We start from the raw sequence: 14,759 nt of genomic DNA, 5'->3' as shown, positions 1-14,759 counted from the left end.
TACTGTCATTTTTACATAAATAAAACTTTTCAACATGAATAATGCCCAATTTGTGTTGGTGGGGGTAAAAACCTCTTGACTTAACAGTTAACCCCATGAATAATACTCAAGACTAGGAATAGGATATTGTTCTTATTTAAAAATGCATTTGGTCAGGTTCTGTACCACCATAGTCTTCTACACAAGTCTTTATCTAATTGGTATGCTGTCATCTGAAAACCCATGATAATCGGTGAAAGTGGCAAATGGGCAGTTAACTCACTGTTCCCAGGCCGTCATTGAAAATAAGAATTTGTTCTTAACTGACTTGCCTAGTTAAATAAAGGTATAAAAAAAATGCCTACATGAGAGGAAACCATGCGACCATACTCGATCACATGTAAACAATCCTCCCTCCCCGAGCAGACTGTTCTACATAGACCAGCAGGGGGCAGTATTGACCAACATACATTGAAATGCTCGATCCAGACCACTAGGTGTGCGTGTGTGTGTGAACCGGCGTTCCACATGTTATATGTCACTTGACACTCAATGAAAGACATTTTTGACTGACTTAACTACGCTTGGTACATTATTGTACTGTGACATGTGTTCCGTTTGAAAGTGAAGTTCGGCATCGTGCATCTGTGTTGCTTATTGACATCTCTATAACGAACTTTGGCAATTAAATATCTAGTGTTTTATTCTTTTCAAGGGTTTGATATTTTGTGATTTATGACCCTTAAATGAGCCTTCTCTGTTTCCACTCAGAAACCGAATATAAATGTTATTTTCAAGTCAACATTTGTTGTAACTGTCTGACATCAAAATTCACCACTATAATGCAAGCTGGCTCTGATTTACTTTAATTCAAACTATGATATGAAGCTGGGGAGACATTTTGATTTATGCAAGGCCAACTTTGACGGAACAGCGTGTGATCATCTAACATAGGAAAAGAGAACGTTGTAGGAAGCCATTAACTGACTTGCCTGGTTAAATATAATTTGAATGTTAAGTCTTCAAGATCAGTCAGTCAAATGGCAAACATTCAAGTCAAGTATATGATTTCACTCAGAGAAGGGAGATTGCATTAGGATAGTTATAAAAACACATGACACAAGGATCAGCTTGCCCCTCCACGCATTGAAAGTCGGAGCAATGCAAAACTGACCCAGGATTAGTGTCTAAGGATAACGTCACCCCAACCCTGCGCATGTCTAGCCCTCTTCAGTACCAATAAATAATACCCTCAGTTCTGCGCAGTTACCAGCAGATTTCTGTGTGATTGTTACCTAAACATCGACTTTCCCCGGGTACATCAACCTGCCTGGGTGACTCATCTGTCTGTAGCGCTCAAGCATGACATCTTTCCCACTCATGATCATGTCCAAATATAATGGATTTAGACAGGCCCGTGCGCAGGCCTTTTGGTGACAGGTGCTCAAACTTAAAAAAGCCCCCCCCCCCCCAAAAAAAAAAGAATAATCCCCCCGAAGCCTTCGGTCACAGACTCGTTGGGCAATTATGGCTTGATTTATTGTTACAAAAAAAAAAACAATAGATGGCCAAATATTAATGGCTAATTAAATGACACATTAACGGTAAGTTTAACAACTTGCGGGCAGAGGGTTCAGAATAACAACGACAATCTGTATACAAAAAGGTATTTTTACCCAAAACAAAAGGACACTAGAGATGAAGGGCAAATGGGGAATGTGTTCTGCACAGGCAATGCCCTATCTGCACGTGCCTAAAAAAATTTTGGCAGTACCTTTTTTAAGTTAAAATCTTCCCCATATGATAATCAGTGGTAAGGGTAAAACTCAAGAACCTCAGTTTCCCCACCTTTTTTATTATGTGGATAGGGTTTAGGTCTGTTTAGCAAGATAATTGTATTTGTTTTTTTTTTGCATTATGGGTTTACCTACCTATATACCCAGGGTGCTCCTTGTCACAGATGGGCTATTGCAGCAGATGTCCACACCGGGTTCTATCCTATCAGCTAAAAACAACAAGCGGCTCCGGTGGGCACGCGATCACCAACATTGGACAAATGAGGAGAGGAAAAACATTGCCTGGTCTGATGCATCCCAGTTCCTGTTGCGTCATACTGATGGCGGAGTCAGGATTTCACATAGGAAGCTTGAGCCCATGGCCCCATCCTGCATGGTGTCAACGGTACAGGCTGTTGGTGTTGGTGTACTGGTGTGTTGGTGTACAAACGTTAGGACCCTTGATACCAATGGAGCAACGATTGAACGCCACAGCCTATTTGAGAATTGTTGCTCACCAAACCCAATAGAGTCTCTGGGATGAGATGCATTCATGCTGTTGGCAGCAACTGCGTGATACCCTGAAGAATTCTGGCTGTTCTGGAGGCAAAAAGGTGTGTGTGTGTGGGGGGGGGGGGGGTCTGACCCGGTAATAGATGCATGTACCTAATAAACTGGCCATTGAGTGCACCCCCTGATGATGATGTAAATACAGTACTACAGCGTCATGTCCCACATCAACAGACCATTTGTCCAAATGTCTCCCAACAGTGCACTGTTCATTAGATCAAGAGTGTAACAGCCTGTTGACCATAGGAAGCTGCTGCTTGTCTACCTGACTCATTGACCATAGGAAGCTGCTGCTTGTCTGCCTGACTCATTGACCAGAGGAAGCTGCTGCTTGTCTGCCTGACTCATTGACCAGAGGAAGCTGCTGCTTGTCTACCTGACTCATTGACCATAGGAAGCTGCTGCTTGTCTGCCTGACTCATTGACCATAGGAAGCTGCTGCTTGTCTATCTGACTCATTGACCATAGGAAGCTGCTGCTTGTCTGCCTGACTCATTGACCAGAGGAAGCTGCTGCTTGTCTGCCTGACTCATTGACCATAGGAAGCTGCTGCTTGTCTGCCTGACTCATTGACCATAGGATGCTGCTGCTTGTCTACCTGACTCATTGACCATAGGATGCTGCTGCTTGTCTGCCTGACTCATTGACCATAGGATGCTGCTGCTTGTCTGCCTGACTCATTGACCAGAGGATGCTGCTGCTTGTCTGCCTGACTCATTGACCATAGGATGCTGCTGCTTGTCTGCCTGACTCATTGACCATAGGATGCTGCTGCTTGTCTGCCTGACTCATTGACCAGAGGATGCTGCTGCTTGTCTGCCTGACTCATTGACCATAGGATGCTGCTGCTTGTCTGCCTGACTCATTGACCATAGGATGCTGCTGCTTGTCTGCATAACATTTAGAAGTTGTTCCTTTTCAGGTTTAGAACAAGTGACTGCTGTTTGTATAGCCTGGTTAGCATAGCTAGCATACAGAACTTGGTGGTGGTGGTTGAAGTCGTTTATGGCCTGACATCCATACAAGCATTATGCTCACATTTTTACCACAACATAGAGTGAAATTAACACAAGTAATAGCCTAAATGTAGCCTAGCTCTGCTGGGGGACAATGAGGAGTTTAGGGATCTCACCGCACCTTCCCCATGGCATTTACCACAACACAGAGTGAAATTAACACATGTAATAGCCTAAATGTAGCCTAATTCTGCTGGGGGACAATGAGGAGATTAGGGATCTCACCGCACCTTCCCCATGGCATTTACCACAACATAGAGTGAAATAAACACAAGTAATAGCCTTAATGTAGCCTAGTTCTGCTGGGGGACAATGAGGAGATTGGGGATCTCACCGCACCTTCCCCATGGCATTTACCACAACATAGAGTGAAATTAACACAAGTAATAGCCTAAATGTAGCCTAGCTCTGCTGGGGGACAATGAGGAGATTGGGGATCTCACCGCACCTTCCCCATGGCATTTACCACAACATAGAGTGAAATAAACACAAGTAATAGCCTAAATGTAGCCTAGCTCTGCTGGGGGACAATGAGGAGATTGGGGATCTCACCGCACCTTCCCCATGGCATTTACCACAACATAGAGTGAAATAAACACAAGTAATAGCCTAAATGTAGCCTAATTCTGCTGGGGGACAATGAGGAGATTGGGGATCTCACCGCACCTTCATGCCATTTCCATTGTTTTGGCTGAGTTCCATTGACCTCTTTACCGCATCTATTGTCTAAGGCCAGAGCCAGGGAGGACCCCTCTTTCCCAGACTTACTGCTGGATGGTGAGGCGGTCTGAAGGAAGGCTATGGTCTACAAAGGACTGTGAAGGGCAGTTTTTAGTTGAGATTGGGGAATACAGCCGAGATACAACGTATCCCTGAAATATTTTTCTTACTCTATCAAATCCCTTAAGCAGCTTGCTTATGAAAATTCCGTTGACTTTATGTGTAGGTTCTATTGTGAAAAAACAAAAAAACCTGCCAATTTTTCTTAAAATCTGAGCCCAATAGCCCTCTCTGGATCCCAGCATACCAGTTAAACTGCCAACCGCTCAACCGCGAGGCCCGCTCCCAAATTTTAACATGACACAGTGGGAACATCAGAAGTCCATTAGGTGTCATGGTAACCTGGTGTAGGTCATTTATCTTATGTTCATTAACAGCTATGAAGTCGACACAACACGCCAGATACAATTGAAACCAAATGACCCTTTTGAAGACCCTTGAGTGTGCGTTGATAGGCACACACACACAGAAAGTTTCCTGCTCTACATTGTACAGATCAGACCGTGGACTGCCAGAGGTATGTGACAGAAACTGTGCCCTGGCTCTGTGGTTTGTATAAGTTTCAAATGTTCTGTGAAAAACATTGCAGCATGCGAACCGGATGGGAACTCTGGCTTTGACTGTGGTATTCTTCACTCAGGCCTGCTGCTACTAAATACTGTTCTAACTCTCTGGATGGTGCTTAATGCTCCCATTGCTCCTCTCAACAACATTACCTTGCTGAATTAAGCTATTGCTTGAACTGTAGCTGGTGAGGAGAGGTATCATTAATACTTTACCTCTCTGTGTGAATGTTGTTTCTTGTCTATACCACAACTATAATCGTAATGGTTACAAATGGCCTCTCTACCAGCTGAATAAGTCACTATAGTCATAAAACTCACCCAGAGTGTAAATGACTACATAATTACAAGGTTCTGGTTCCTGAACCTTTGACATTGTAGCTAGATGGACATTTAAACACAGAGAGGCAGGCAGCCATTTACATGTACACCCAGAACCATGACATCACAGGCATGCAGTGTGTGTGTTATTGAGAGCAGATGAAGGGAAAGTGTACAGGTCTTAGTATTGCTCTTGGACCAGAGCCAAAGCTGCAGATGGTCCTGGTTTGTGTTTGTGCAAAACGGCTGTGATGCTCACGCCTCCCGAGTGAACATGACGAAACACACACACACACACCAGACTACTCTACCCCAGCAGGTCCTGGGTCGAGTCAGCTAACTCCACAAAGAGTTCTGGGTTGTGCTTTAATTAAATGGCACTGTTAAGACTAACTGTTAAGACTGTTAAGTCACACAACGCCTCGCTCTGCAATACTCCCTGAAGGATTACCCTTCGAAAGAACACACATCTTTCCCATAGTGGTTAGCTCTGCAAGTACATGTACGACACTGTCAACGGCAGCAATATCAGCTTTAATAAAGGAGGGATAGCCTCCGTACAGTAGGTAGAGGTAGTAGACCTGCCAGCTTTGCACTTCCTTAGCAACAACAAACAATAACAACAACAAGAGAGAGAACCCTGCCTCCCGGGAGTTCCTCTGGAATGCTAAGCTCCAGTCTGCCCTGATGTTTGTAGAGTCTGGAATGAGGTTGTCTTGGCGACGGGAGGCCGTCTGAGGGAAGACCCATGTCTTGCTGACGCTGCCGCTTGGATTGTCACGGAACAAAGGCCCTGGAGGTAGAACCAACCTGCCAACAAGCCGGATGCCGTACCTTGTGTTGGTTAAGGTGGAAGCACAGATAGCTTTTCTGTATGTGTGTGTGTGTGTGTGTGTGTGTGTGTGTGTGTGTGTGTGTGTATGTGTGTGTGTGCAGCCATGTGTCATGTCACGTTATCTCTATATACATGATAATGTTTTTTCCCATTTGAATGTATAACACACTAGCATTACTGTATGCAAAATGCATCTGATTGTGCAACCATGATATGTATTGCACAATCACCTGAAGTAGCAACATTTTTGACAAATCTCTCACATTGACTTTCTACACATCAAAACCCCAGTATCTACAGTTGAAGTCGGGAGTTTACATACACTTAGGTTGGAGTCATTAAAACTCGTTTTTTCGACCACTCCACAAATGTCTTGTTAACAAACTAGAGTTTTGGCAAGTTGGTTAGGACATATTCTTTGTGCATGACACAAGTAATTGTGCAATTACTTGTGTCAATTTTGTGCAATTTCCAAGTGCAAATCAATCCCAGAACAACATCAAAGGACCTTGTGAAGATGCTGGAGGAAATGGGTACAAAAGTATCTATATCCACAGTAAAACGAGTCCTATATCGACATAACCTGAAAGGCCGCTCAGCAAGGAAGAAGCCACTGCTCCAAAACCGCCATAAAAAAGCCAGACTACGGTTTGCAACTGCACATGGGGACAAAGATTGTACTTTTGGACAAATGTCCCCAGGTCTGATGAAACCAAAATAGAACTGTTTGGCCATAATGACCATTGTTATGTTTGGAGGATAAAGGGGGACGCCTGCAAGCCGAAGAACACCATCCCAACCGTGAAGCACGGGGGTGGCAGCATCATGTTGTGAGGGTGCTGTGCATTTCACAAAATAGAGGCAGGAGGCAGGAAAATGATGTGGATAAATTGATCAACATCTCAAGACATCAGTCAGGAAGTTAAAGCTTGCTCACAAAAGGGTCTTCCAAATGGACAATGACCCCAAGCATACATACAATGACCCCAAGCATAAGTTGTGGCAAAATGGCTTAAGGACAACAAAGTCAAGGTATTAGAGTGGCCACCACAAAGCCCTGACCTCAATCCTATAGTTAATTTGTGTACAGAACTGAAAAAGCGTGTGCGAGCAAGGAGGCCTACCAACCTGACTCAGTTACACCAGCTCTGTCAGGAGGAATGGGACAAAATTCACCCAACGTTTTGTTGGAAGCTTGTGGAAGACTTCCCGAAACATTTGACCCAAGTTAAACAATTTAAAGGCAATGCTACCAAATACTATTTGAGTGTATGTAAACATCTGACCGATTGGAAATGTGATGAAAGTAATAAAAGATGAAATAAATAATTCTCTCCACTATTATTCTGACATTTCACATTCTTAAAATAAAGTGGTGATCCTAACAGACCTTAAACAGCGCATTTTTACTAGGATTAAATGTCAGGAATTGTGAAAAACTGAGTTTAAATGTATTTGGCTAAGATGTATGTAAACTTCCGACTTCAACTGTATCAGCTGACAGTACCTTGTGCAACAGATGTAAAATCGTCCCAGGCTCCAGATACAATAAAAGGCTTAAAGGGCCCTAAAGCCTTCAGCCTGAATTTACAGTTTTAATCACATCGACGATGACAGACGAGCAGTTTGTACTGCATCACCTGTGGTAGTCAGAAGAACTACCTGTCAGACAGACCAAAGCCAGCTTAGCTCCAGTCAGACACCCAACCTCCCCTCCCATCCTCACCGCCTCCAATCCTCCTTGGCTCCCAGAAACATTTTCACAAACCCAGTGGGAGGGGAGGAGAAGACAGAACTATGGAGGCCAGGTGAATTATTGCTCCTCTCACGTCCCTGCTTGAAGACATGTCAAAACTACTCTTTGATCATCCTCAGCCAATCCTGTTCGATCAAAATGTAGTAGCCTACCACTGTCCCCTATGAGGGAAACTTTTTGATCAAAAATTGGCAAGTAGGCCTAGTATTTTTTGATGTTATAGTCCAAAGATCTTTGGTCCTGTCACACCCTGACCATAGTTTGCTTTGTATGTTTCTATGTTTTGTTTGGTCAGGGTGTGATCTGAGTGGGCATTCTATGTTTCATGTCTAGTTTGTCTAGTTCTATGTTTGGCCTGATATGGTTCTCAATCAGAGGCAGGTGTGAGTCATTGTCTCTGATTGGGAACCATATTTAGGTAGCCTGTTTGGTGTTGGGTTTTGTGTTTGAGTGTTCCTGTTCCTGTCTTGTGTTAGTTTGCACCAGTTTAGGATGTTTCGGTTTTCACGTTACGTTTATTGTTTTTGTATTGATTCGTGTTTCCTTTGTTTTATTAAACATGAATCTAAATAGCCACGCCGCATTTTGGTCCGACTCTCCTTCACCACAAGAAAACCGTTACAGAATCACCCACCACAACAGGACCAAGCGGCGTGACAACAGGCAGCAGCAGCAGCAGTGGGAGAGGCTGCATTATTTGGAAGACTGGACATGGGAGGATGAGTTGGACGGTAAAGGCGGAGAGGCGCTGGTATGAGGAGGCAGCACGGCGGCATGGATGGAAGCCCGAGAGTCAGCCCCAAAATATTTATTAGGGGGGGGCTCACAGGAAGTATGGCGAAGCCAGGTAGGAGACCTGCGTCAACTTCCTGTGGTTACCGGGGGCTAGAGAGACCGGGCAGGCATCGTGTTATGCTGTGGAGCGCACAGTGTCCCCAGTGCGTGTGCATAGCCCGGTGCGGTACATTCCAGCTCCGCGTATCGGCCGGGCTAGAGTGGGCATCGAGCCAAGTGCCATGAAGCCGGCTCTATGCATCTGGTCTCCAGTGCGTCTCCGTGGGCCGGCTTACATGGCACCAGCCTTGAGCATGGTGTCCCCGGTTCGCCTGCATAGCCCAGTGCGGGCTATTCCACCTCGCCGCACTGGCAGGGCGACTAGGAGCATGCAACCAGGTAGGGTTGGGCAGGCTCGGTGCTCAAGAGCTCCAGTGCGCCTGCACGGTCCGGTCTATCCGTCACCACCTCCACGCACCAGCCCTCCGGTGGCAGCCCTCCGTACCAGGCTGTCGCTCCGGCTCATCCGTACAGGTGCTGCCGGAGCCTTCCTCCTCTCCAGCGCTGCCGGAGTCTCCCGCCTTTCCAGTGCTGCCGGAGCCTTCCTCCTTTCCAGTGCTGCCGGAGTCTCCCGCCTGTCCGGCGCTGCTGCCGGAGTCTCCCGCCTGTCCGGCGCTGCTGCCGGAGTCTCCCGCCTGTCCGGCGCTGCTGCCGGAGTCTCCCGCCCTGTCCGGCGCTGCTGCCGGAGTCTCCCGCCCTGTCCGGCGCTGCTGCCGGAGTCTCCCGCCCTGTCCGGCGCTGCTGCCGGAGTCTCCCGCCCTGTCCGGCGCTGCTGCCGGAGTCTCCCGCCCTGTCCGGCGCTGCTGCCGGAGTCTCCCGCCCTGTCCGGCGCTGCTGCCGGAGTCTCCCGCCTGTCCGGCGCTGCTGCCGGAGTCTCCCGCCTGTTCGGCGCTGCTGCCGGAGTCTCCCAGAGCCCCTCTGTCCCGAGCAGCTGTCCCTCTGTCCCGAGCAGCTGCCCCTCTGTCCCGAGCAGCTGCCCCTCTGTCCCGAGCAGCTGCCCCTCTGTCCCGAGCAGCTGCCCCTCTGTCCCGAGCAGCTGCCCCTCTGTCCCGAGCAGCTGCCCCTCTGTCCCGAGCTGCCCCTCAGTCCAGTGGGGTCATTAAGTAGGGTCGCCGTGGTTCGGAGACCACGGAAGCGGACAAGGTGTTGGACTAAAACTATGGTGAAGTGGGGGCCACGTCCAGCACCAGAGCTGCCACCGCGGACAGATGCCCATCCAGACCCTCCCCAATAGGTTCAGGTTTTGCGGCCGGAGTCCGCACCTTGGGGGGGTACTGTCACACCCTGACCATAGTTTGCTTTGTATGTTTCTATGTTTTGTTTGGTCAGGGTGTGATATGAGTGGGCATTCTATGTTTCATGTCTAGTTTGTCAAGTTCTATGTTTGGCCTGATATGGTTCTCAATCAGAGGCAGGTGTGAGTCATTGTCTCTGATTGGGAACCATATTTAGGTAGCCTGTTTGGTGTTGGGTTTTGTGGGTGAGTATTCTTGTGTTAGTTTGCACCAGTTTAGGCTGTTTCAGTTTTCATGTTACGTTTATTGTTTTTGTATTTTTATTTTTTACCTTTATTTAACCAGGCAAGTCAGTTAAGAACAAATTCTTATTTTCAATGACGGCCTGGGAACAGTGGGTTAACTACCTGTTCAGGGGCAGAACGACAGATTTGTACCTTGTCAATTCGGGGGTTTGAACTTGCAACCTTCCGGTTACTAGTCCAACGCTCTAACCACTAGGCTACCTGTTTCGTGTTACCTTTGTTTTATTAAACATGAATCTAAATAGCCACGCCGCATTTTGGTCTGACTCTCCTTCACCACAAGAAAACCGTTACAGGTACTTGCTATCTGGGATCCCTGGGACATCCCTACCCCATTGAAGTAAAGGTTAGGGTAGGTTAGAGTTAGGGTTCAGATAGCACTGACCTATCATAGGCCAACCCGGCAGTATGTGATGACAATAAGGTTTATGTAGCCTACATAGTGGCCCCGGGCCGTCGGTCTACAAACAGTTGATCGCGGATGCTGTCTCTTTATTATTTAACATCTAAACATTTGAGTTTGAGATCACTGAAATTTTATTTTATTTTTGTAAAAAACAAAAAAAAATCTCCCTAATTTCGTGATGTCCAATTGGTAGTTAGTCTTGTCCCATTGCTGCAACTCCCTTATGGACTCGGGAAAGGCGAAGGTCGAGAGCCGTGCGTTCTCCGAAACACGACCCCTGCCAAGCCGCAATGCTTCTTGACACAATGCTCGCTTAACCCGTAACTAATGTGTCGGAGGAAACACTGCACACTGTACACCTGGCGACCTTGTCAGTGTGCATTTCGCCCGGCCCTCCACAGGAGTCGCTAGAGCTCAATGGGACAAGGATAACCCAGCCGGCCAAACCCTCCCCTAACCTGGACTACGCTGGGCTGCCTCATGGGACTCCTAGCCTGGGATCGAACCCGGATCTGTAGTGATGCATACTGTAGGAACGCAGGCGCACCACGCGGGAGGCCCCTGATCACTCAAATCGTTTAATCATCAGTGTGATCTATGTAGACTACATGCTGACCATGTCAGCGACATTGATCTTTGTCAAACTACTTGATCCTGGTAACAAGCATGATGCTTTTGATTGGTTTGATGTTTATCATCGGCTTGTTGTTTTGGCTGTGTCTATAATGGTTTTACAGTGACAGTCTATATCCCTGTCCAACTGGAGGACAGTTCACAGTGTGCCTTGGCATGTCATCATTCTTTTATGACCATTATTGCTCTTCTTTCCATACAAAGTCATTGCCAAATTATAGTTACATTTTTTTTACATAGTAGATTATAGTCTTTACACCCATCAACACATTGTTTCTCTCTTTGCTTTGGTTACTGCAATATGAAGCTGTCTTCTGGACACTAGGCTGTGTCCCAAATGGCACCCTATTCCCAATATAGTGAACTACTTTTGACCGGGACCCATATGGCTCTGGTGAAAAGTACTGCATTATGTAGGCAAGAGGCTGTCATTTGGTACGCAACTCCAGTCTTCCCCTGTGATGTTTTGGAGTGTTAAATCTGTCATGAGGATCTGTTAATGTGGCTCGTCTCACAGTATACCTGACTGGGTGCCAGTCCTCTGTCTCTGATGAGTGAGTCTCTCTCTCGGGCTCTCTCTCTCTCTCCTTCTCTCTCTCCTGCTCTCTCTCCTTCTCTCTCTCTACTTCTCTCTCTCCTGCTCTCTCTCCTTCTCTCTCTCTACTTCTCTCTCCTGATCTCTCTCCTTCTCTCCCTCTCCTCTCTCTCTCCTGCTCTCTCTCCTTCTCTCTCTCTACTTCTCTCTTCTCTCTCTCCTGCTCTTTCTCCCTCCTCTCTCTCTCCTGATCTCTCTCCTTCTCTCCCTCTCCTTCTCTCTCTCTCCTGCTCTCTCTCCTTTTCTCTCTCCTTCTCTCTCCCCCCTCTCTCCTTCTCTCTCCCCCCTCTCTCCTTCTCTCTCTCTCTCTCTCATTATCTCTCTTTCTTCTTCTCATTATCCTATTCTCTCTCATTCTCTCTTCTCCTTCTCTCTCGCTGGCATGTTTCTGGTATAAGAGTGATTCCTTTGTCATTTTCATATCACTTATCTTCACTTAGCTTTAGCCAGTCCCATAAAGCTGGAGTTGATCCACGCAGTAACACTGAACTACCTCAGACATTACTATGAGCGAGAGAGAGACAGAGACAGGTTCTAGATATCACTTTTTTTCCCTAAGAGTGTATTTCTTATGTCTCTGTTGGTATCAATCTATGTGATTAACGGGGGCTGAGCGGTGTTTGTGAGGCGGGCGGATCCCAAGGGGGCCCTATCAAATCTGTGATACAGAGAACGCAGACAAAATCACAGAATTTTTTTTTTTACCTTTATTTAACCAGGCAAGTCAGTTAAGAACAAATTCTTATTTTCAATGATGGCCTGGGAACAGTGGGTTAACTGCCTGTTCAGGGGCAGAAAGACAGATTTGTACCTTGTCAGCTCGGGGGTTTGAACTCGCAACCTTCCGGTTACTAGTCCAACGCTCTAACCACTAGGCTACCCTGCCGCCCGGACAATAAAACGTAATTCAACAATATTCAACTGTGGGGAATAAGTTGATCATAAGACATGAACAGAATGCATCAGTTATTCGTATCTCCAGCAGCTTTCTGAAGCGGCAACAAGAATCCCCCCGTCTGTGTATGTGCGGTGCGTGCAGCTACCACCGTGTGTAGCCGTTAGCAATGATGCTAAATAAAAAAATCTTCTGAGAGATGGAAAAGCTTTCCCAAAAACCTTCTCAGTGAAATGTTAACTACAAAGTAGCCTATGCTTACCTGGCGTAATGATATCATGATTATTAGCATCAATCCAGTGGGTATTAGTTTTGATAACTCTACCATTACGTGCGCTACAAAAACAGAGCAAAACAACAGCCTCTTGCTATGGTAACTACACCCCAAAATAAACAAAGTGGTCTCCTGATATAGTTTAAGCATTGTTGTGGACTTAGAGCATCCAATTTAGTTTCTATACAAACTAAACAGAATCAGGCAAAAAAAAATAAAAAAAAGATTTTATAGGGACCTAAGGGTCTGTTATACAAAAAACGTCTGAAGAGTCCGAATAGTTTGAGCTACAAACTATTAAAAGCTATCTATGGAAAGCTGAGACTCACAAGCTATACAAGAGTCATTAGGCAGTAAGGGGTTCTTCTACATAGAAGATCATAATAAATCACAGGACATATTGTCTATAATACTGTTATAAGCTCACATAGTTGCTGTCACAAACTCCAAACTCCACACAGTTGTCACTGATTCGTTTTTATATTCATTTTCCAGCGAGTAAACAATTTCTATACTTACAGCATTCATATAAATCCATTTTTATCAGGTTTTTGCTTTGGCTGACCTTACTTTTCATTGACATTTGTTAATAAAACTCATGAATGAAACTGTTTATGGCAAATAGTTTAGTGTTCTTTTTGTCGCCCTGGTTGTTCTGAAAAGACAATGGTAAAACACTTCATTGTGAGGCTTTAATGTAAAAGGGCTGGACATGCAGCTACTGTAAATGAAAGTCAGATCTATTCAAAGTCTATTTTTTTTGCTGGAATCTTGGGACTGATAAGGTTAATGTGTTTAACGAGCTGCCTCGGGGACTTGGCTCACACATGCCACACTCTATTCTATCAGCATCGGTACAGAAGTTGGCTTGATTGATTCTCACTGTAATGGAGGCGCAGGGCGTTAGGAAGCAGGTGTCGTCGGAGAGTTTAATATAAATTAACACGTAATGATACAAAAACAAGAGAAGCGTCTGGACATGAGAACATAAACAGAGACAATAACGCTTGACGGGAAATGACAACTGAGTGCTATATATAGAGGGAGTAATCAGGGAAGTGATAATGGTTAATGAAGGGTTGCCAGGTGTGCGTAGTGATGGGTTGCCAGGACCGGTGGTTAGTAGACCATCGAGTGCCGGACAGGGGGAGCAGGAGTAGGCATGACATTCACTCTCCCTCTCCCTCCTTTGATACCTGCTTCCCAGCTCTCTCACTAACCCCATGTCAAATCAAATCAAAGTTTATTTGTCACGTGAGCCGAATACAACAGGTGTAGTAGACCTTACAGTGAAATGCTTACTTACAGGCTCTAACCAACAGTGCAAAAAAAGGTATTAGGTGAACAATAGGTAAGTAAAGAAATAAAACAACAGTAAAAAGACTGTGAAAACCTATACCTTATTCCAGCAGTATAAAGGGTTGCTTTCGTCATGTCATGATCAACATGAATAATCCTTATTTGACGTCTGTCCTGCTTCCCTCGGGCGTTAGATTCTGACCTCGGCAGAAACCTCTGCACAGTCGGTATTGACGGTATTTCTCATATGGTCATCAGCATTTTCTGCACAATATCAAACACAAACAACCAGCTTGATCAGACTAATGAATTCAAAAGCCTTATGTTACATTTTGTTTTATAGAGGGCACTGGTTGCAATGTTCATGTTTCCATAGCGACTGAGGAAAATGGGAAAAGTGTTTGATGCTCGTCGTTGTCGAAGAAATATGATTTGTTTTCCTGATTTGGCCTCTCGGTGCAATACATCAAAAAATCACAACACCAAAGACCCGGCATACAAAGTAAAGAAAACACTGCCTGCCATTGATGACCTGACAGTGTCATGTAGATACAGCATCATTATACTGTAAGATTCTAGTACACTGGACTAATGCATTGAAAGAAACCATTCGTTTTTTTATGAATCAGATCAACTTTAAGTCTCTGATTTGCTCTGTTCTGATCCATTCTTTTTAAAGAAAAAAACG

Source organism: Oncorhynchus masou, chromosome 11 (genome assembly GCF_036934945.1).
Source record: "Oncorhynchus masou masou isolate Uvic2021 chromosome 11, UVic_Omas_1.1, whole genome shotgun sequence".
Taxonomy (NCBI): Eukaryota; Metazoa; Chordata; class Actinopteri; order Salmoniformes; family Salmonidae; genus Oncorhynchus; species Oncorhynchus masou.
This window is presented reverse-complemented; position numbering follows the sequence as displayed.